Source organism: Haematobia irritans, chromosome 2, assembly GCF_050003625.1.
Source record: "Haematobia irritans isolate KBUSLIRL chromosome 2, ASM5000362v1, whole genome shotgun sequence".
Taxonomy (NCBI): Eukaryota; Metazoa; Arthropoda; class Insecta; order Diptera; family Muscidae; genus Haematobia; species Haematobia irritans.
Window position 1 is genome coordinate 142,260,148 of NC_134398.1, and position 15,276 is coordinate 142,275,423.

Here is a 15,276-nt window from a genome sequence, read left to right on the forward strand (position 1 = left end):
TATGGCCAATTTAAGTTTTTCATATGAAAAATTAGATTTTTCGAGGATTTTCATCAAAATTTTGAATTTTGGGGGGTGGTCACGAATTAACCTTCTTTTCGCTCTAGGACGCATATTTAAGGAGATATGGCCAATTTAAGCTTTTCATATGAAAAATTTGATTTTTTGAGGATTTTCATCAAAATTTTAATTTTTTGGGGGTGGTCACGAATTAACCTTCTTTTCGCTCTAGGACGCATATTTAAGGAGATATGGCCAACTTAAGTTTTTCATATGAAAAATTTGATTTTTTGAGGATTTTCATCAAAATTTTGATTTTTTGGGGGTGGTCACGAATTAACCTTCTTTTCGCTCTAGGACGCATAATTAAGGAGATATGGCCAATTTAAGTTTTTCATATAAAAAATTTGATTTTTTTGAGGATTTTCATCAAAATCTTGATTTTTTGGGGGTGGTCACGAATTAACATTCTTTTCGCTCTAGGACGCATATTTAAGGAGATATGGCCAATTTAAGTTTTTCATATGAAAAATTTGATTTTTTGAGGATTTTCATCAAAATTTTGAATTTTGGGGGGTGGTCACGAATTAACCTTCTTTTCGCTCTAGGACGCATATTTAAGGAGATATGGCCAATTTAAGTTTTTTCGATTTTTGGGGGGTGGTCACGAATTAACCTTCTTTTCGCTCTAGGACGCATATTTAAGGAGATATGGCCAATTTAAGTTTTTCGTATGAAAAATTTGATTTTTCGAGGATTTTCATCAAAATTTTGAATTTTGGGGGGTGGTCACGAATTAACCTTCTTTTCGCTCTAGGACGCATATTTAAGGAGATATGGCCAATTTAAGTTTTTCATACGAAAAATTTGATTTTTCGAGGATTTTCATCAAAATTTTGAATTTTGGGGGGTGGTCACGAATTAACCTTCTTTTCGCTCTAGGACGCATATTTAAGGAGATATGGCCAATTTAAGTTTTTCATATAAAAAATTTGATTTTGTGAGGATTTTCATCAAAATTTTGAATTTTGGGGGGTGGTCACGAATTAACCTTCTTTTCGCTCTAGGACGCATATTTAAGGAGATATGGCCAATTTAAGTTTTTCATATAAAAAATTTGATTTTTTGAGGATTTTCATCAAAATTTTGAATTTTGGGGGGTGGTCACGAATTAACCTTCTTTTCGCTCTAGGACGCATATTTAAGGAGATATGGCCAATTTAAGTTTTTCATGTGAAAAATTAGATTTTTTGAGTCACGAATTAACCTTCTTTTCGCTCTAGGACGCATATTTAAGGAGATATGGCCAATTTAAGTTTTTCATATGAAAAATTTGATTTTTCGAGGATTTTCATCAAAATTGTGATTTTTGGGGGGTGGTCACGAATTAACCTTCTTTTCGCTCTAGGACGCATATTTAAGGAGATATGGCCAATTTAAGTTTTTCATATGAAAAATTTGATTTTTCGAGGATTTTCATCAAAATTTTGTATTTTGGGGGGTGGTCACGAATTAACCTTCTTTTCGCTCTAGGACGCATATTTAAGGAGATATGGCCAATTTAAGTTTTTCATATAAAAAATTTGAGGATTTTCATCAAAATTTTGAATTTTGGGGGGTGGTCACGAATTAACCTTCTTTTCGCTCTAGGACGCATATTTAAGGAGATATGGCCAATTTAAGTTTTTCATATGAAAAATTAGATTTTTTGAGTATTTTCATCAAAATTTTGATTTTTGGGGGGTGGTCACGAATTAACCTTCTTTTCGCTCTAGGGCGCATATTTAAGGAGATATGGCCAATTTAAGTTTTTCATATGAAAAATTTGATTTTTCGAGGATTTTCATCAAAATTTTGAATTTTGGGGGGTGGTTACGAATTAACCTTCTTTTCGCTCTAGGACGCATATTTAAGGAGATATTGCCAATTTAATTAACCTTCTTTTCGCTCTAGGACGCATATTTAAGGAGATATGGCCAATTTAAGTTTTTCATATGAAAAATTTGATTTTTCGAGGATTTTCATCAAAATTTTGATTTTTTGGGGGTAGTCACGAATTAACCTTCTTTTCGCTCTAGGACGCATATTTAAGGAGATATGGCCAATTTAAGTTTTTCATATGAAAAATTTGATTTTTCGAGGATTTTCATCAAAATTTTGAATTTTGGGGGGTGGTCACGAATTAACCTTCTTATCGCTCTAGGACGCATATTTAAGGAGACATGGCCAATTTAAGTTTTTCATATGAAAAATTTGATTTTTCGAGGATTTTCATCAAAATTTTGAATTTTGGGGGGTGGTCACGAATTAACCTTCTTTTCGCTCTAGGACGCATATATAAGGAGATATGGCCAATTTAAGTTTTTCATATGAAAAATTTGATTTTTCGAGGATTTTCATCAAAATTTTGAATTTTGGGGGGTGGTCACGAGTTAACCTTCTTTTCGCTCTAGGACGCATATATAAGGAGATATGGCCAATTTAAGCTTTTCATATGAAAAATTTGATTTTTCGAGGATTTTCTCAAAATTTTGAATTTTGGGGGGTGGTCACGAATTAACCTTCTTTTCGCTCTAGGACGCATATTTAAGGAGATATGGCCAATTTAAGTTTTTCGTATGAAAAATTAGATTTTTTGAGTATTTTCATCAAAATTTTGATTTTTGGGGGTGGTCACGAATTAATCTTCTTTTCGCTCTATTTTCAGTTGTTCATATGAAAAATTTAATTTTTCGAGGATTTTCATCAAAATTTTGAATTTTGGGGGGTGGTCACGAATTAACCTTCTTTTCGCTCTAGGACGCATATTTAAGGAGATATGGCCAATTTAAGTTTTTCATATGAAAAATTTGATTTTTCGAGGATTTTCATCAAAATTTTGATTTTTGGGGGGTGGTCACGAATTAACCTTCTTTTCGCTCTAGGACGCATATTTAAGGAGATATGGCCAATTTAAGTTTTTCATATAAAAAATTTGATTTTTTGAGGATTTTCATCAAAATTTTGAATTTTGGGGGGTGGTCACGAATTAACCTTCTTTTCGCTCTAGGACGCATATTTAAGGAGATATGGCCAATTTAAGTTTTTCATGTGAAAAATTAGATTTTTTGAGTCACGAATTAACCTTCTTTTCGCTCTAGGACGCATATTTAAGGAGATATGGCCAATTTAAGTTTTTCATATGAAAAATTTGATTTTTCGAGGATTTTCATCAAAATTGTGATTTTTGGGGGGTGGTCACGAATTAACCTTCTTTTCGCTCTAGGACGCATATTTAAGGAGATATGGCCAATTTAAGTTTTTCATGTGAAAAATTAGATTTTTTGAGTATTTTCATCAAAATTTTGATTTTTGGGGGGTGGTCACGAATTAACCTTCTTTTCGCTCTAGGACGCATATTTAAGGAGATATGGCCAATTTAAGTTTTTCATATGAAAAATTTGATTTTTCGAGGATTTTCATCAAAATTTTGATTTTTGGGGGGTGGTCACGAATTAACCTTCTTTTCGCTCTAGGACGCATATTTAAGGAGATATGGCCAATTTAAGTTTTTCATATGAAAAATTTGATTTTTCGAGGATTTTCATCAAAATTTTGTATTTTGGGGGGTGGTCACGAATTAACCTTCTTTTCGCTCTAGGACGCATATTTAAGGAGATATGGTCAATTTAAGTTTTTCATATAAAAAATTTGAGGATTTTCATCAAAATTTTGAATTTTGGGGGGTGGTCACGAATTAACCTTCTTTTCGCTCTAGGACGCATATTTAAGGAGATATGGCCAATTTAAGTTTTTCATATGAAAAATTAGATTTTTTGAGTATTTTCATCAAAATTTTGATTTTTGGGGGGTGGTCACGAATTAACCTTCTTTTCGCTCTAGGGCGCATATTTAAGGAGATATGGCCAATTTAAGTTTTTCATATGAAAAATTTGATTTTTCGAGGATTTTCATCAAAATTTTGAATTTTGGGCGGTGGTCACGAATTAACCTTCTTTTCGCTCTAGGACGCATATTTAAGGAGATATTGCCAATTTAAGTTTTTCATATGAAAAATTTGATTTTTCGAGGATTTTCATCAAAATTTTGAATTTTGGGGGGTGGTCACGAATTAACCTTCTTTTCGCTCTAGGACGCATATATAAGGAGATATGGCCAATTTAAGTTTTTCATATAAAAAATTTTATTTTTGAGGATTTTCATCAAAATTTTGAATTTTGGGGGGTGGTCACGAATTAACCTTCTTTTCGCTCTAGGACGCATATTTAAGGAGATATGGCCAATTTAAGTTTTTCATATGAAAAATTAGATTTTTTGAGTATTTTCATCAAAATTTTGATTTTTGGGGGGTGGTCACGAATTAACCTTCTTTTCGCTCTAGGGCGCATATTTAAGGAGATATGGCCAATTTAAGTTTTTCATGTGAAAAATTAGATTTTTTGAGTATTTTCATCAAAATTTTGATTTTTGGGGGGTGGTCACGAATTAACCTTCTTTTCGCTCTAGGACGCATATTTAAGGAGATATGGCCAATTTAAGTTTTTCATATGAAAAATTTGATTTTTCGAGGATTTTCATCAAAATTGTGATTTTTGGGGGGTGGTCACGAATTAACCTTCTTTTCGCTCTAGGACGCATATTTAAGGAGATATGGCCAATTTAAGTTTTTCATATGAAAAATTTGATTTTTCGAGGATTTTCATCAAAATTTTGTATTTGGGGGGGTGGTCACGAATTAACCTTCTTTTCGCTCTAGGACGCATATTTAAGGAGATATGGCCAATTTAAGTTTTTCATATAAAAAATTTGAGGATTTTCATCAAAATTTTGAATTTTGGGGGGTGGTCACGAATTAACCTTCTTTTCGCTCTAGGACGCATATTTAAGGAGATATGGCCAATTTAAGTTTTTCATATGAAAAATTAGATTTTTTGAGTATTTTCATCAAAATTTTGATTTTTGGGGGGTGGTCACGAATTAACCTTCTTTTCGCTCTAGGGCGCATATTTAAGGAGATATGGCCAATTTAAGTTTTTCATATGAAAAATTTGATTTTTCGAGGATTTTCATCAAAATTTTGAATTTTGGGGGGTGGTTACGAATTAACCTTCTTTTCGCTCTAGGACGCATATTTAAGGAGATATTGCCAATTTAAGATTTTCATATGAAAAATTTGATTTTTCGAGGATTTTCATCAAAATTTTGAATTTTGGGGGGTGGTCACGAATTAACCTTCTTTTCGCTCTAGGACGCATATATAAGGAGATATGGCCAATTTAAGTTTTTCATATAAAAAATTTTATTTTTGAGGATTTTCATCAAAATTTTGAATTTTGGGGGGTGGTCACGAATTAACCTTCTTTTCGCTCTAGGACGCATATTTAAGGAGATATGGCCAATTTAAGTTTTTTCGATTTTTGGGGGGTGGTCACGAATTAACCTTCTTTTCGCTCTAGGACGCATATTTAAGGAGATAAAGCCAATTTCAGTTGTTCATATGAAAAATTTAATTTTTCGAGGATTTTCATCAAAATTTTGAATTTTGGGGGGTGGTCACGAATTAACCTTCTTATCGCTCTAGGACGCATATTTAAGGAGATATGGCCAATTTAAGTTTTTCATATGAAAAATTTGATTTTTCGAGGATTTTCATCAAAATTTTGATTTTTTGGGGGTAGTCACGAATTAACATTCTTTTCGCTCTAGGACGCATATTTAAGGAGATATGGCCAATTTAAGTTTTTCATATGAAAAATTTGATTTTTCGAGGATTTTCATCAAAATTTTGAATTTTGGGGGGTGGTCACGAATTAACCTTCTTATCGCTCTAGGACGCATATTTAAGGAGACATGGCCAATTTAAGTTTTTCATATGAAAAATTTGATTTTTCGAGGATTTTCATCAAAATTTTGAATTTTGGGGGGTGGTCACGAATTAACCTTCTTTTCGCTCTAGGACGCATATATAAGGAGATATGGCCAATTTAAGTTTTTCATATGAAAAATTTGATTTTTCGAGGATTTTCATCAAAATTTTGAATTTTGGGGGGTGGTCACGAGTTAACCTTCTTTTCGCTCTAGGACGCATATATAAGGAGATATGGCCAATTTAAGCTTTTCATATGAAAAATTTGATTTTTCGAGGATTTTCTCAAAATTTTGAATTTTGGGGGGTGGTCACGAATTAACCTTCTTTTCGCTCTAGGACGCATATTTAAGGAGATATGGCCAATTTAAGTTTTTCGTATGAAAAATTAGATTTTTTGAGTATTTTCATCAAAATTTTGATTTTTGGGGGTGGTCACGAATTAATCTTCTTTTCGCTCTATTTTCAGTTGTTCATATGAAAAATTTAATTTTTCGAGGATTTTCATCAAAATTTTGAATTTTGGGGGGTGGTCACGAATTAACCTTCTTTTCGCTCTAGGACGCATATTTAAGGAGATATGGCCAATTTAAGTTTTTCATATGAAAAATTTGATTTTTCGAGGATTTTCATCAAAATTTTGAATTTTGGGGGGTGGTCACGAATTAACCTTCTTTTCGCTCTAGGACGCATATTTAAGGAGATATGGCCAATTTAAGTTTTTCATATGAAAAATTAGATTTTTCGAGGATTTTCATCAAAATTTTGAATTTTGGGGGGTGGTCACGAATTAACCTTCTTTTCGCTCTAGGACGCATATTTAAGGAGATATGGCCAATTTAAGCTTTTCATATGAAAAATTTGATTTTTTGAGGATTTTCATCAAAATTTTAATTTTTTGGGGGTGGTCACGAATTAACCTTCTTTTCGCTCTAGGACGCATATTTAAGGAGATATGGCCAACTTAAGTTTTTCATATGAAAAATTTGATTTTTTGAGGATTTTCATCAAAATTTTGATTTTTTGGGGGTGGTCACGAATTAACCTTCTTTTCGCTCTAGGACGCATATTTAAGGAGATATGGCCAATTTAAGTTTTTCATATAAAAAATTTGATTTTTTTGAGGATTTTCATCAAAATCTTGATTTTTTGGGGGTGGTCACGAATTAACATTCTTTTCGCTCTAGGACGCATATTTAAGGAGATATGGCCAATTTAAGTTTTTCATATGAAAAATTTCATTTTTTGAGGATTTTCATCAAAATTTTGAATTTTGGGGGGTGGTCACGAATTAACCTTCTTTTCGCTCTAGGACGCATATTTAAGGAGATATGGCCAATTTAAGTTTTTTCGATTTTTGGGGGGTGGTCACGAATTAACCTTCTTTTCGCTCTAGGACGCATATTTAAGGAGATATGGCCAATTTAAGTTTTTCGTATGAAAAATTTGATTTTTCGAGGATTTTCATCAAAATTTTGAATTTTGGGGGGTGGTCACGAATTAACCTTCTTTTCGCTCTAGGACGCATATTTAAGGAGATATGGCCAATTTAAGTTTTTCATACGAAAAATTTGATTTTTCGAGGATTTTCATCAAAATTTTGAATTTTGGGGGGTGGTCACGAATTAACCTTCTTTTCGCTCTAGGACGCATATTTAAGGAGATATGGCCAATTTAAGTTTTTCATATAAAAAATTTGATTTTGTGAGGATTTTCATCAAAATTTTGAATTTTGGGGGGTGGTCACGAATTAACCTTCTTTTCGCTCTAGGACGCATATTTAAGGAGATATGGCCAATTTAAGTTTTTCATATAAAAAATTTGATTTTTTGAGGATTTTCATCAAAATTTTGAATTTTGGGGGGTGGTCACGAATTAACCTTCTTTTCGCTCTAGGACGCATATTTAAGGAGATATGGCCAATTTAAGTTTTTCATGTGAAAAATTAGATTTTTTGAGTCACGAATTAACCTTCTTTTCGCTCTAGGACGCATATTTAAGGAGATATGGCCAATTTAAGTTTTTCATATGAAAAATTTGATTTTTCGAGGATTTTCATCAAAATTGTGATTTTTGGGGGGTGGTCACGAATTAACCTTCTTTTCGCTCTAGGACGCATATTTAAGGAGATATGGCCAATTTAAGTTTTTCATATGAAAAATTTGATTTTTCGAGGATTTTCATCAAAATTTTGTATTTTGGGGGGTGGTCACGAATTAACCTTCTTTTCGCTCTAGGACGCATATTTAAGGAGATATGGCCAATTTAAGTTTTTCATATAAAAAATTTGAGGATTTTCATCAAAATTTTGAATTTTGGGGGGTGGTCACGAATTAACCTTCTTTTCGCTCTAGGACGCATATTTAAGGAGATATGGCCAATTTAAGTTTTTCATATGAAAAATTAGATTTTTTGAGTATTTTCATCAAAATTTTGATTTTTGGGGGGTGGTCACGAATTAACCTTCTTTTCGCTCTAGGGCGCATATTTAAGGAGATATGGCCAATTTAAGTTTTTCATATGAAAAATTTGATTTTTCGAGGATTTTCATCAAAATTTTGAATTTTGGGGGGTGGTTACGAATTAACCTTCTTTTCGCTCTAGGACGCATATTTAAGGAGATATTGCCAATTTAATTAACCTTCTTTTCGCTCTAGGACGCATATTTAAGGAGATATGGCCAATTTAAGTTTTTCATATGAAAAATTTGATTTTTCGAGGATTTTCATCAAAATTTTGATTTTTTGGGGGTAGTCACGAATTAACCTTCTTTTCGCTCTAGGACGCATATTTAAGGAGATATGGCCAATTTAAGTTTTTCATATGAAAAATTTGATTTTTCGAGGATTTTCATCAAAATTTTGAATTTTGGGGGGTGGTCACGAATTAACCTTCTTATCGCTCTAGGACGCATATTTAAGGAGACATGGCCAATTTAAGTTTTTCATATGAAAAATTTGATTTTTCGAGGATTTTCATCAAAATTTTGAATTTTGGGGGGTGGTCACGAATTAACCTTCTTTTCGCTCTAGGACGCATATATAAGGAGATATGGCCAATTTAAGTTTTTCATATGAAAAATTTGATTTTTCGAGGATTTTCATCAAAATTTTGAATTTTGGGGGGTGGTCACGAGTTAACCTTCTTTTCGCTCTAGGACGCATATATAAGGAGATATGGCCAATTTAAGCTTTTCATATGAAAAATTTGATTTTTCGAGGATTTTCTCAAAATTTTGAATTTTGGGGGGTGGTCACGAATTAACCTTCTTTTCGCTCTAGGACGCATATTTAAGGAGATATGGCCAATTTAAGTTTTTCGTATGAAAAATTAGATTTTTTGAGTATTTTCATCAAAATTTTGATTTTTGGGGGTGGTCACGAATTAATCTTCTTTTCGCTCTATTTTCAGTTGTTCATATGAAAAATTTAATTTTTCGAGGATTTTCATCAAAATTTTGAATTTTGGGGGGTGGTCACGAATTAACCTTCTTTTCGCTCTAGGACGCATATTTAAGGAGATATGGCCAATTTAAGTTTTTCATATGAAAAATTTGATTTTTCGAGGATTTTCATCAAAATTTTGATTTTTGGGGGGTGGTCACGAATTAACCTTCTTTTCGCTCTAGGACGCATATTTAAGGAGATATGGCCAATTTAAGTTTTTCATATAAAAAATTTGATTTTTTGAGGATTTTCATCAAAATTTTGAATTTTGGGGGGTGGTCACGAATTAAACTTCTTTTCGCTCTAGGACGCATATTTAAGGAGATATGGCCAATTTAAGTTTTTCATATAAAAAATTTGAGGATTTTCATCAAAATTTTGAATTTTGGGGGGTGGTCACGAATTAACCTTCTTTTCGCTCTAGGACGCATATTTAAGGAGATATGGCCAATTTAAGTTTTTCATATGAAAAATTAGATTTTTTGAGTATTTTCATCAAAATTTTGATTTTTGGGGGGTGGTCACGAATTAACCTTCTTTTCGCTCTAGGGCGCATATTTAAGGAGATATGGCCAATTTAAGTTTTTCATATGAAAAATTTGATTTTTCGAGGATTTTCATCAAAATTTTGAATTTTGGGCGGTGGTCACGAATTAACCTTCTTTTCGCTCTAGGACGCATATTTAAGGAGATATTGCCAATTTAAGTTTTTCATATGAAAAATTTGATTTTTCGAGGATTTTCATCAAAATTTTGAATTTTGGGGGGTGGTCACGAATTAACCTTCTTTTCGCTCTAGGACGCATATATAAGGAGATATGGCCAATTTAAGTTTTTCATATAAAAAATTTTATTTTTGAGGATTTTCATCAAAATTTTGAATTTTGGGGGGTGGTCACGAATTAACCTTCTTTTCGCTCTAGGACGCATATTTAAGGAGATATGGCCAATTTAAGTTTTTCATATGAAAAATTAGATTTTTTGAGTATTTTCATCAAAATTTTGATTTTTGGGGGGTGGTCACGAATTAACCTTCTTTTCGCTCTAGGGCGCATATTTAAGGAGATATGGCCAATTTAAGTTTTTCATATGAAAAATTTGATTTTTCGAGGATTTTCATCAAAATTGTGATTTTTGGGGGGTGGTCACGAATTAACCTTCTTTTCGCTCTAGGACGCATATTTAAGGAGATATGGCCAATTTAAGTTTTTCATATGAAAAATTTGATTTTTCGAGGATTTTCATCAAAATTTTGAATTTTGGGGGGTGGTCACGAATTAACTTTCTTATCGCTCTAGGACGCATATTTAAGGAGACATGGCCAATTTAAGTTTTTCATATGAAAAATTTGATTTTTCGAGGATTTTCATCAAAATTTTGAATTTTGGGGGGTGGTCACGAATTAACCTTCTTTTCGCTCTAGGACGCATATATAAGGAGATATGGCCAATTTAAGTGTTTCATATGAAAAATTTGAGGATTTTCATCAAAATTTTGAATTTTGGGGGGTGGTCACGAATTAACCTTCTTTTCGCTCTAGGACGCATATATAAGGAGATATGGCCAATTTAAGCTTTTCATATGAAAAATTTGATTTTTCGAGGATTTTCTCAAAATTTTGAATTTTGGGGGGTGGTCACGAATTAACCTTCTTTTCGCTCTAGGACGCATATTTAAGGAGATATGGCCAATTTAAGTTTTTCATATGAAAAATTTGATTTTTCGAGGATTTTCATCAAAATTTTGATTTTTTGGGGGTAGTCACGAATTAACCTTCTTTTCGCTCTAGGACGCATATTTAAGGAGATATGGCCAATTTAAGTTTTTCATATGAAAAATTTGATTTTTCGAGGATTTTCATCAAAATTTTGAATTTTGGGGGGTGGTCACGAATTAACCTTCTTTTCGCTCTAGGACGCATATTTAAGGAGATATGGCCAATTTAAGTTTTTCATATGAAAAATTTGATTTTTCGAGGATTTTCATCAAAATTTTGATTTTTTGGGGGTAGTCACGAATTAACCTTCTTTTCGCTCTAGGACGCATATTTAAGGAGATATGGCCAATTTAAGTTTTTCATATGAAAAATTTGATTTTTCGAGGATTTTCATCAAAATTTTGAATTTTGGGGGGTGGTCACGAATTAACCTTCTTTTCGCTCTAGGACGCATATTTAAGGAGATAAGGCCAATTTCAGTTGTTCATATGAAAAATTTAATTTTTCGAGGATTTTCATCAAAATTTTGAATTTTGGGGGGTGGTCACGAACTAACCTTCTTTTCGCTCTAGGACGCATATTTAAGGAGATATGGCCAATTTAAGTTTTTCATATGAAAAATTTGATTTTTCGAGGATTTTCATCAAAATTTTGAATTTTGGGGGGTGGTCACGAATTAACCTTCTTTTCGCTCTAGGACGCATATTTAAGGAGATATGGCCAATTTAAGTTTTTCATATGAAAAATTTGATTTTTCGAGGATTTTCATCAAAATTTTGAATTTTGGGGGGTGGTCACGAATTAACCTTCTTTTCGCTCTAGGACGCATATTTAAGGAGATATGGCCAATTTAAGTTTTTCATATGAAAAATTAGATTTTTCGAGGATTTTCATCAAAATTTTGAATTTTGGGGGGTGGTCACGAATTAACCTTCTTTTCGCTCTAGGACGCATATTTAAGGAGATATGGCCAATTTAAGTTTTTCATATGAAAAATTTGATTTTTTGAGGATTTTCATCAAAATTTTAATTTTTTGGGGGTGGTCACGAATTAACCTTCTTTTCGCTCTAGGACGCATATTTAAGGAGATATGGCCAACTTAAGTTTTTCATATGAAAAATTTGATTTTTTGAGGATTTTCATCAAAATTTTGATTTTTTGGGGGTGGTCACGAATTAACCTTCTTTTCGCTCTAGGACGCATATTTAAGGAGATATGGCCAATTTAAGTTTTTCATATGAAAAATTTGATTTTTTGAGGATTTTCATCAAAATTTTAAATTTTGGGGGGTGGTCACGAATTAACATTCTTTTCGCTCTAGGACGCATATTTAAGGAGATATGGCCAATTTAAGTTTTTCATATGAAAAATTTGATTTTTTGAGGATTTTCATCAAAATTTTAAATTTTGGGGGGTGGTCACGAATTAACCTTCTTTTCGCTCTAGGACGCATATTTAAGGAGATATGGCCAATTTAAGTTTTTCATATGAAAAATTAGATTTTTCGAGGAGTTTCATCAAAATTTTGAATTTTGGGGGGTGGTCACGAATTAACCTTCTTTTCGCTTTAGGACGCATATTTAAGGAGATATGGCCAATTTAAGTTTTTCATATGAAAGATTAGATTTTTCGAGGATTTTCATCAAAATTTTGAATTTTGGGGGGTGGTCACGAATTAACCTTCTTTTCGCTCTAGGACGCATATTTAAGGAGATATGGCCAATTTAAGTTTTTTCGATTTTTGGGGGGTGGTCACGAATTAACCTTCTTTTCGCTCTAGGACGCATATTTAAGGAGATATGGCCAATTTAAGTTTTTCGTATGAAAAATTTGATTTTTCGAGGATTTTCATCAAAATTTTGAATTTTGGGGGGCGGTCACGAATTAACCTTCTTTTCGCTCTAGGACGCATATTTAAGGAGATATGGCCAATTTAAGTTTTTCATATGAAAAATTTGATTTTTCGAGGATTTTCATCAAAATTTTGAATTTTGGGGGGTGGTCACGAATTAACCTTCTTTTCGCTCTAGGACGCATATTTAAGGAGATATGGCCAATTTAAGTTTTTCATATAAAAAATTTGATTTTGTGAGGATTTTCATCAAAATTTTGAATTTTGGGGGGTGGTCACGAATTAACCTTCTTTTCGCTCTAGGACGCATATTTAAGGAGATATGGCCAATTTAAGTTTTTCATATAAAAAATTTGATTTTTTGAGGATTTTCATCAAAATTTTGAATTTTGGGGGGTGGTCACGAATTAACCTTCTTTTCGCTCTAGGACGCATATTTAAGGAGATATGGCCAATTTAAGTTTTTCATGTGAAAAATTAGATTTTTTGAGTATTTTCATCAAAATTTTGATTTTTGGGGGGTGGTCACGAATTAACCTTCTTTTCGCTCTAGGACGCATATTTAAGGAGATATGGCCAATTTAAGTTTTTCATATGAAAAATTTGATTTTTCGAGGATTTTCATCAAAATTTTGATTTTTGGGGGGTGGTCACGAATTAACCTTCTTTTCGCTCTAGGACGCATATTTAAGGAGATATGGCCAATTTAAGTTTTTCATATGAAAAATTTGATTTTTCGAGGATTTTCATCAAAATTTTGTATTTTGGGGGGTGGTCACGAATTAACCTTCTTTTCGCTCTAGGACGCATATTTAAGGAGATATGGCCAATTTAAGTTTTTCATATAAAAAATTTGAGGATTTTCATCAAAATTTTGAATTTTGGGGGGTGGTCACGAATTAACCTTCTTTTCGCTCTAGGACGCATATTTAAGGAGATATGGCCAATTTAAGTTTTTCATATGAAAAATTAGATTTTTTGAGTATTTTCATCAAAATTTTGATTTTTGGGGGGTGGTCACGAATTAACCTTCTTTTCGCTCTAGGACGCATATTTAAGGAGATATGGCCAATTTAAGTTTTTCATATGAAAAATTTGATTTTTCGAGGATTTTCATCAAAATTTTGAATTTTGGGGGGTGGTCACGAATTAACCTTCTTTTCGCTCTAGGACGCATATTTAAGGAGATATGGCCAATTTAAGTTTTTCATATGAAAAATTAGATTTTTCGAGGATTTTCATCAAAATTTTGAATTTTGGGGGGTGGTCACGAATTAACCTTCTTTTCGCTCTAGGACGCATATATAAGGAGATATGGCCAATTTAAGTTTTTCATATAAAAAATTTGATTTTTGAGGATTTTCATCAAAATTTTGAATTTTGGGGGGTGGTCACGAATTAACCTTCTTTTCGCTCTAGGACGCATATTTAAGGAGATATGGCCAATTTAAGTTTTTTCGATTTTTGGGGGGTGGTCACGAATTAACCTTCTTTTCGCTCTAGGACGCATATTTAAGGAGATAAGGCCAATTTCAGTTGTTCATATGAAAAATTTAATTTTTCGAGGATTTTCATCAAAATTTTGAATTTTGGGGGGTGGTCACGAATTAACCTTCTTTTCGCTCTAGGACGCATATTTAAGGAGATAAAGCCAATTTCAGTTGTTCATATGAAAAATTTAATTTTTCGAGGATTTTCATCAAAATTTTGAATTTTGGGGGGTGGTCACGAATTAACCTTCTTTTCGCTCTAGGACGCATATTTAAGGAGATATGGCCAATTTAAGTTTTTCATATGAAAAATTAGATTTTTTGGGGATTTTCATTAAAATTTTGATTTTTGGGGGTGGTCACGAATTAACCTTCTTTTCGCTCTAGAACGCATATTTAAGGAGATATGGCCAATTTAAGTTTTTCATATGAAAAATTTGATTTCTCGAGGATTTTCATCAACATTTTGATTTTTTGGGGGTGGTCACGAATTAACATTCTTTTCGCTCTAGGACGCATATTTAAGGAGATATGGCCAATTTAAGTTTTTCATATGAAAAATTTGATTTTTCGAAGATTTTCATCAATATTGTGATTTTTTGGGGGTGGTCACAAATTGACATTCTTTTCGCTCTAGGACGCATATTTAAGGAGATATGGCCAATTTAAGTTTTTCATATAAAAAATTTGATTTTTTGAGGATTTTCATCAAAATTTTGAATTTTGGGGGGTGGTCACGAATTAACCTTCTTTTCGCTCTAGGACGCATATATAAGGAGATATGGCCAATTTAAGTTTTTCATATGAAAAATTTGATTTTTCGAGGATTTTCATCAAAATTTTGAATTTTGGGGGGTGGTCACGAATTAATCTTCTTTTCGCTCTAGGACGCATATTTAAGGAG